Source organism: Castanea sativa, chromosome 5 (genome assembly GCF_040712315.1).
Source record: "Castanea sativa cultivar Marrone di Chiusa Pesio chromosome 5, ASM4071231v1".
In the NCBI taxonomy this organism is placed as follows: Eukaryota; Viridiplantae; Streptophyta; class Magnoliopsida; order Fagales; family Fagaceae; genus Castanea; species Castanea sativa.
The window spans coordinates 80,152,999-80,161,976 of NC_134017.1; positions in this window are offsets into that span (position 1 = coordinate 80,152,999).

Here is an 8,978-nt window from a genome sequence, read left to right on the forward strand (position 1 = left end):
CTTCGTGGGTTGACATTCTCATATTCTCGGATCATTCAGTGTCCTCGGATTGGGCCTTTAGCCCAACAAATACTCTTGGGCCAGCCCAATACGTGTTCTTGGGTCCATTGACCATACATACATACATACATACATACATACATATGTATGTATGTATGTATGTATGTATGTATGTATATAATTTGAAGAGATAAAATAGATGTCTAAAATTTCAAAGGATGTGTCTTTGAATTATTTATAATTATTTTGATAACTATTTACAATAAATTAGAGGGGGAGAATTCAAACTCTCTTTCTCTTCCTAAAGGATGCTTTTTTAAGATAATCAGGTAACACTATTGTATTATATTTTATTTAATAGTAGAATATTTTTTTTGACCATGCTCGATGATTGTAAAAGTATACTGTGGTCTTACATTATTACAAACTAGCTTGTAACCCCATTTATATGGACGGATAAATTTAAAGATATACAATAAGATGCATAATATAATTCCTATATATATATATATATATAATTTAAATACTATTGATAGCCATTTTTATATTTTTTTTAGCTCTTAAAATTTTTTTGTAAGGATATTATTAGGTATAAAATGTAAATTATCAATTTTTTTTAAAATTATTGTGAAGCACTTTTTATTTTATTTTAATTTTTACAATTCATTTATTCTAAACTCGTTGGTTTTTGTACTTAATAACTCACTTGGATAAATATTTATAATGTGGTCCTACATTTGATTCTAAAATTAAGAAATAAAACTCTATAAGAATAAATAATTTAATTAAGACACATGACACAAAATTGAAACTTTAATTTGGAATTTTAATTTGAGTTTCTCTCAGTTTCACCTATTATGATTATTATTATTATTATTATTATTATTATTATTATTATTATTATTATTATTATTATATAGACTAGTATGTAACCCATGCAAACAAATGAATGCATTTAAAATTAAACACAATTTTTATTATAAAAATGCAAGTGATTAGTCAAATTATTAAAAAGAAAAAGCATGTGACACATGTATATGTATGGATACATTTAAAGTTAAACACAAATTTTATCATAAAAATATAAATAATTAATCAAATTATTTTTTTAGAAAAAAGTAAACATAACTAGTAACATATTAAAATTCTACCTAAATTTAATGCTACTTATGATCATTTCTTTTCTTCTAATTTTTCATAAGATAGAACGTGTGACGATCTTTCTTGTGTGATGATTTTTACTAAGTACATGTGATTGAGTTTTTGTTATTTTTATTATTTTTTATTTTTAGTTCATTAATATTAGATTCTTAGTATTTTGCACTCATTAATTAACTTGCCACAAATATTAAAAAAACTTAAGTGGACACACGACACAAACTTAAGTAGATAATTATGGAGTGGTTCCCACATATATTTAGACACATTATGCAAAATTAGATTCTAATTTCAAATTCTAATTGAACTTTCTCTATGTTTTATCTATTAATATATACTAGCTTGTAAATCTATGCATATGCATGAATACATTTAAAGATATACAAAAAGATGGATGGTATAATTCCTATATATATATATATATATAATTTAAATACTATTGATAGTCATTCTTATATTTTGTTAACTCTTTAAAAAAGTTTTGTAAGAATATAAGTATAAAATGTAAACTGTCCATCTTTATTTATTTATTTATTATTTCTTAATTTTTGTTATTGTGAACTACTTTTTTCTTTTACGATTCTTTTATTTTAAACTCTTTGATTTTTGTACATAATAACTCATTTGGATAAATATTTATGATGTGATCTCACATTCGATTCTAAAATTAGGGATTTAAAATCAAGATTTTTAAAAATAATTTGATTGACTTACACATAAAAAAAAGCAAGGAAAAAAAAATATTTTTTAAGGAAATTTTTATTTGATCCTAGATTTCTACTTTTTGACATTTTTGTTCCATTTAAAAAAAGAAAAAGAAAAAAGGATGATATCTATCACAAGAGCCAAAATACAACAAAATATCTCTGTTTTTTTTTCTTTAGAATAAAAGGAAAAAGCCTCAATTTCTAAGTTAAGAAAATTTTAGCTTCAAAATCATTTAGAGCTATTTTTTTCTAACCAACTATATGAGTATTGAAAAGATCATTAATATATAGTTTTAATTAATCACATAACTTATTAATTTAATGTATCATGTAATATAAATAATAAACATAAAGAGTCTTTCAAATTGTAACATGGTGAGGTGAAGGAATAACTCAAATCTTGTCGTTAAGTTAATAATTGAAGGAATGGGTTGGCGCGGAAATAAGTATGGAATTTCCAACTCTAGTCAGGAGCAATTATTTTGCGTGTAAAATTGCTTATAATTAATTAATTATCTGTGAATCTCGAGGTTGTATGTTAACGCATGAAATAATATTAATGTTTGGCTCTAGCATGGTGCATATCTTTTCTTGGAATCTCAAAATTGAATGTGTTGCTGGATCGTATCATAATTTATAAGCAAACAAAATGAAAGTTCCAAAGACAATATAATAATAATCAGAATCACTTGATTTTCGTTCTTGCTTTCTCTAAGAAGCTTGTGAAACTCGGATACTCTTCCAACCTCACATGGGTACAGTGTACACAAGATCATTCATCAGCAAACTGTGCCAATTTGCTAAAATAGGTTTAGTTCCATCTTCTTGACATTCCCAGCTCCAATATGCAATAAAAATGTCACAACACGAGAAGCAACACATCAAGAAGCAAAGAAACAAAAAGAAAAAAGAAAATAGAAATTACGTTCTTGGTGAAAGGTTTTGTAACGAAAAGTTGAAAGAGAAAGACTATTGCTGGGCAAAAGTGAATTTCATTAACTGTTTCATAATTACATGCAGTGAGGCTTTGTTATGTATAGTTGAAAAGAAAACGACTAAGTTAACAACTGAAACCACATGTTGTCGAGAATTAGAGTGAGATATTACGACATGTAGCATAAGCCAATACCAAGAAATAAACGACTTGATTCTTGTTTTTTCAATAATTTGATAATTGGAGACAGAAAATTTGGGATTTAAATCTAGTTTCATGCAATTACTATTTGACTGTGAGACATAAAAGTTAACACATGAATGGTCCGTTTGGATTGAGAGGGAGTAGAATAGAGTAGAGTAAAATTGACCAAAAATTAGCCTATTTTTAGCTAATTCTACTTTACTCCTCACACAACCTCTCCCTCATAATAAAAAGTTATAAAGATAATAAAAAAGTAAAGGTTACTTTTTAAAGTTATTTATACTATATTAAAATTTATATCTCAAATAAAATATACTATATTCAAATCCAAAATATTTGAATCCAAAACTTTTTTTTTTTGAAAACACTTAAAAAGATACCATTTAAATGACAAGGTTTTTGGCGAGCTTATAACTTGAATCCAAAACATTTTTATTGAAAACACTTAAAAAGATACCATTTGAATGACAAGGTTGTTGGCTATGGTAGAATTATTTCTTTATTGTTCATATTCCTATAGAGTAGGAAAAGAACATTATGTGGGACTCATTATCATCAAATCTAACGATTACTCTGGACCCGTTTTAGATACACAAAAGAAAGTGAAAATTTGGTCAAAATGAAAGTGAACATAGTCACAACAACTCAAGTTGCAGCATGAGCTTAATGCAATTTAGTGAATTTAAAAATGGTCTGAAAAATTCAATTTACAGCATAAATATAATGCATTTTGTATTTCTTCTCCTTCTAAATTACTTAAAATATTACTGGCAATTTTTTTTTTTTAAATTTCTAATATTTCTTGTTTACATTCTTTATTCTTTTGGCAAGCCCTGCTTTGACTGGCGGTGATGGGTATTCCTCTAAGGTTTTTTAATGCTCAGTGGGTTTTGTTTTTTTGCTGAATTAGTGGGGGTCTTAAATGAAGATATCCACTCTCTATTTTGACTCTTGTGGATTGGTTTATATATGGGACCCTCTTGCTTATTGAATTATGGTCCATCTTCGCCCGCCTTTGTAGACCGTCCAATCCTCAGTTTATATATTGTGAAATTGAAACTTGGGTTATTTATTGTTTTCCCACATTCACATGCCAGATTTCTCACGGCCATCAGACAGGAACGCGTCATTGACTAAAAGTTCAAATATATTTTTTATTTATGGCTAAATATTTCGATCTAATATTTGTATTGACTTTTAGTTAGTTAAATTGGTAAAATTTTTAATTGTTAAAAATTTGAGTTGAGTAAAATTTCTAAAAAAAAAAATTCTTAAACTAGAACAAATATTTTAATAATTTTTTTAAAAATAGAACAAGTATGAACTAAAAATTAAAAACAAGACATGACGGACACAAAGTGGAACCCATACCTTATAAGAGTTTTTACTTTTTAGGATGTGAAATGTATTGTGATCTCTATTTTAATTATGGTAAATTACGAAAACCTCCTCTTTTCATTTACCTTTTAGAGAGTTACATACCGTCCAACATTTAAACGAAAATAACTGTCAACCCATATGTAGGAAAGTAGGAGTTTTGACCAATCCTATCTTATTTTATTTTATTTTTAATTTTAGAGAGTTTTAACTTGTGACGTCTGGTCCTGATAATAACTCTTTATTATCAAAACAAAATACTAATCAATTTTTGGTAAAGATAGGAATTGAACCTCTTGTTTCTTATTCAACAATCAGAGATTTTACCAATTGAGCTAATTGAAACCCACTTGACAAATCCTATCTCAAAAATGTTCATCTCACAAAAAAAAAAAAAACTATATAAAAAAATATTTTGACTTGTGGGATCTAATTAAGATTTGTTTGGATACCGCTTATTTTGCTGAAAACTAAAAACTGAAAACTAAAAATTGAAAATTTAAAACACTGTAACAAAATAATTTTTAAATGTGTGAATAGTAATGTAGGACTCATTTTTAATATTTTTTTTTTCTGAATAAAGTGGCTGTGGGTCCCGTGAACAGTGCATAATGTCTCCTAAATAGTGTAATCCACGTGCATAAAAAAAAAAAAAAAGAAGAAGGAAACGCCAGATGCAGATGCTGGATTAGTGAGCATACTGTAGTGTGGGTCCCTTGTGTATATAAACGCAAACGCAGAAAATGTGACGCAGAAAATGTTAAATTCAGACGCTCAATTAGTTTAACTAGTAAAATATTTTGTTATCAATTAAAAAGATATAAAGTTCAAATTACGTAAACTAGTTCAAATTCCTTTTACTAGTAAAATATTTTGTTCTCAATAGCATTTCTTTATCATTTAACCATAAGATAGAGAATAAAATTTTTTTCCATTAACTAAATGGTAGGTTCTTCTAAAAAAAAACTAAATAGTAGGTTGTCAAAATAATAATTTTTATTTATAAATTTGATATAATTTTATTTATTTTATGGCATCTGCTCCGATGTTCACTCCAAAATGATTATTTTTTATCGTTTGATAAAAAATGTGTGGGAGTCAACCGGGAACTGAGTGTTATTCGTCGGCCTGTTGTCTATTGCCTGCATAATCAAAGTGTAGGCTTGGAATCTGTTGAAGATCACATGTTTCACATTATGGGCTCTGTGCAGCTAAAAACCACCGACACTATACCTACATTGTGGAGTAACAATACAGGACAAGTGTTGGATATGGCTACAGGCGTCTCCTAAATTATCTTCCTTTGGAAAAATGAAGGACACAACAGAAACATAGGTTTGCCAAAAAAAAAAAAAAAAAAATGAAAGCTTGAAACGTGCTGTAGTTTTGACTTGATAAAAAATAATCATCTTGGAGTGAACGACGGAGCAGATGCCATAGAATAAATAAAATTATATTGTATCTATATAATTTTTTTTTTATTTTGACAACCTACAATTTAGTTTTTTTTTAAGAAGAACCTGTCATTTAGTTAATGGAAAGTTTTTTATTCTCTATTTTATGGTTAAATGATAAAGAAATGCCAAATTATAATGCTTTTAAAAAAAATAATATAATAATTCAATATTGGGATTTGAAAATCCTAGAAAATGCTCATTGGTTTATAAGGTACTTGGCATATAATGCCCTTTTATTGAACCTGAAAAAAAATCCCAAACGAATCTAAAATTTACTAACTAATAAAAGTTAAACTTCCACATCCATATGAGGAGAGAAAAAAATTTAAGACAAATTAATCCAGCGTGTCAAGAAAAATGAAAAAAAAATTCATTACAAAAAATTAAACACAAATTACACCTACGGTCAATTTCTATTTTCTTAATTATATGGGTACACAAAATCAATTTTCATGGATACGGTTCACATTTTACACCTATTGTCAATTTTTATTCGTTTGTTTGTTTTTGTTTTTTTAATTACATGGGTACTCAAAATTATACATAAATCAAATACTCCAATAATTTTTTCTTTATCCACAAAGTTATTTGGAACAAAAAAGAAAAAAAAAAAAAAAACTCAATTCCATAAATTTTGATGTGTATCTCACATTGGTTGGAGACGGGGAAATCATGTAAAATATCGACGTGAAAGAAATTTTTGTAGCCTTAGGGCTAATAAGCTCTCTAATTATCTTAATTGAAGCTTCACTAATTCCTTCAATCTCCATCAAGGTACGTATCGACATATCTTTGATCCAAAGAAAGAAGCTCATTGAGTACTAAAATTTGCTATATATACATGTTGTATTGTTGTTATTATAATTATAATTTTATTTGGATAAAAAAATATGGTTCTTTTTGAAAATTTTAAAAACACAATTGATAATTGACTTAATTTACGCTTAAATTTATTTTTAAAAAAATAATAGATATCTTTCGTTAGAGATTAAATGAAATAATATTCTCTTAGAAAAATATTTTTGATTTCTGAACCGTAACAACAAACATGAGAAGGAAAGATGATAAAGACAATTTGGTGAGTCACCTTAATGCTCCTCCACAGCACAAGTATGATTGGTTAACGAAGTTAAATCGTGCGGCCAACCAATTCACTTAATTGTTTCAATTGTGCAATAATTCACTTAATTATTTCCATGTTACTAGTCACATATATGGTTGGTCAATACTCAATACTGTGTTTGTTACAAATTAATAAATTTGATGTAGTATTATTTTAGCAATTCAAATATTTTTTGACACATAAATGTTATAAAGTTTTTTTTTTCAATAATTTATTGGATTGCAACTATAATTCATTGTGACTATGTGTGTTTTTCTTACTATTTGTCGGTAATTTGATTTATCTTTTCAAATAATATATAAAAATTCAATTATTAAATAAACCTTAACTAATACTTTTTTCACACGTGTTAACAAAAACATAATTTAAAATATGCTAGTGTAGAAATTCAATCTATCTAAAATTTCCATAATACCATTGTTAAGAGGTTGAACATAGATTCGAATGTCTGAAGAAAGGCACTCACAGGTTAATATGTAGCTTACTGTAACAATTAATTATAAAAAGTTTTGAGGGCTAAATATTTTAAGAATGGAATGGAAATCATTAAAATATTTAGCAAAATTACTAAAATTTTGAAAACCTGATAAGTTGGTTGACTAAGTTTATATTTGATCTATATTTTTCAGAAATAAATTGATACTTTTGTGACAATTGCAATTCTTTAATCTTTCAAATTTCCTACGGCTGATATAGTAGAATTATAATGAATGACATTAGCAGATTTATGTGTCATTATATACGAATAAAAAATTCATTGTAAATTTGTTGGGCTATTCAAGGTTAATAACTTTGAGAAAATATATGTATAATCCCAAGTACCTATTCCCATTCAATTCAAGAGATACAGTTTCAAATGGTAATCATTCTCTGAAAAAGTGATACTTTTGAAAATGGCCTCAATTTAGGCCAAAATTTTGAATGTAACAAATTGTAATTGAGTTGAACGATCCCATGCATCTATTTCCATTCAATTTAGAATGCTATTAGATTAATTTATTTTTTTATTTTTGTATTGTATTTAGTAGAATTTCATGTACAGTGATTGTGAATTGAAATTGTATGTATGTAGTATTTAAAATTAATTTTTAAAATTATATACATAATTATAGTGTAATGAAAACTTGGCATAGTCAATATCATGAAAATTACAAGAAAAAACTATTTTAGTACCTCTAAATGTCTTGGTCGAACTAATATTCTATATGTTTTATAACCCAAGCTAACATCGATAGCACCATTACAATTCATCATTCTTGTGCGTAAGTTAGCACGAGCTACTAATTAGAAAATTTGAATATATGGTGCAAAATTAGACTTTAATTTGAAATTCTAATTAAACTTTCTTTAAGTTTTGCCTATAAAAATATATATAGATATGGGGGGAAGGGGGAATTATATCGAAATAAGATCCCTAAAAGTTGAGAACCAAAATCACTTTTATGTTAATTTATTATAACATATTCTTTTGTTTGCATATTGTTGGTTCTTTATTTCATTGTAGGATATCCCAAAATATAAAATTTTATTTGGATAAAAAAATATGGTTCTTTTTGAAAATTTTAAAAACACAATTGATAATTGACTTAATTTACGCTTAAATTTATTTTTTTTAAAAATAATAGATATCTTTCGTTAGAGATTAAATGAAATAATATTCTCTTAAAAAAATATTTTTGATTTCTGAACCGTAACAACAAACATGAGAAGGAGAGATGATAAAGACAATTTGGTCAGTCACCTTAATGCTCCTCCACGGCACAAGCATGATTGGTTAACGAAGTTAAATCGTGCGGCCAACCAATTCACTTAATTGTTTCAATTGTGCAATAATACAAGTTTCTCTGTTCTCCTCCTCCTTTTGGTAGAAACTAAGTAAAAAAATAATAACTAGTTTATTTATTTACTAAGGAAATGGATTATTGATCTTGTCGGAACTTTAATTATTGTTTTCAATGCGAAGTTAAATCGTGCGGTCAACCAATTCACTTAATTGTTTCAATAATACAAGTTTCTTT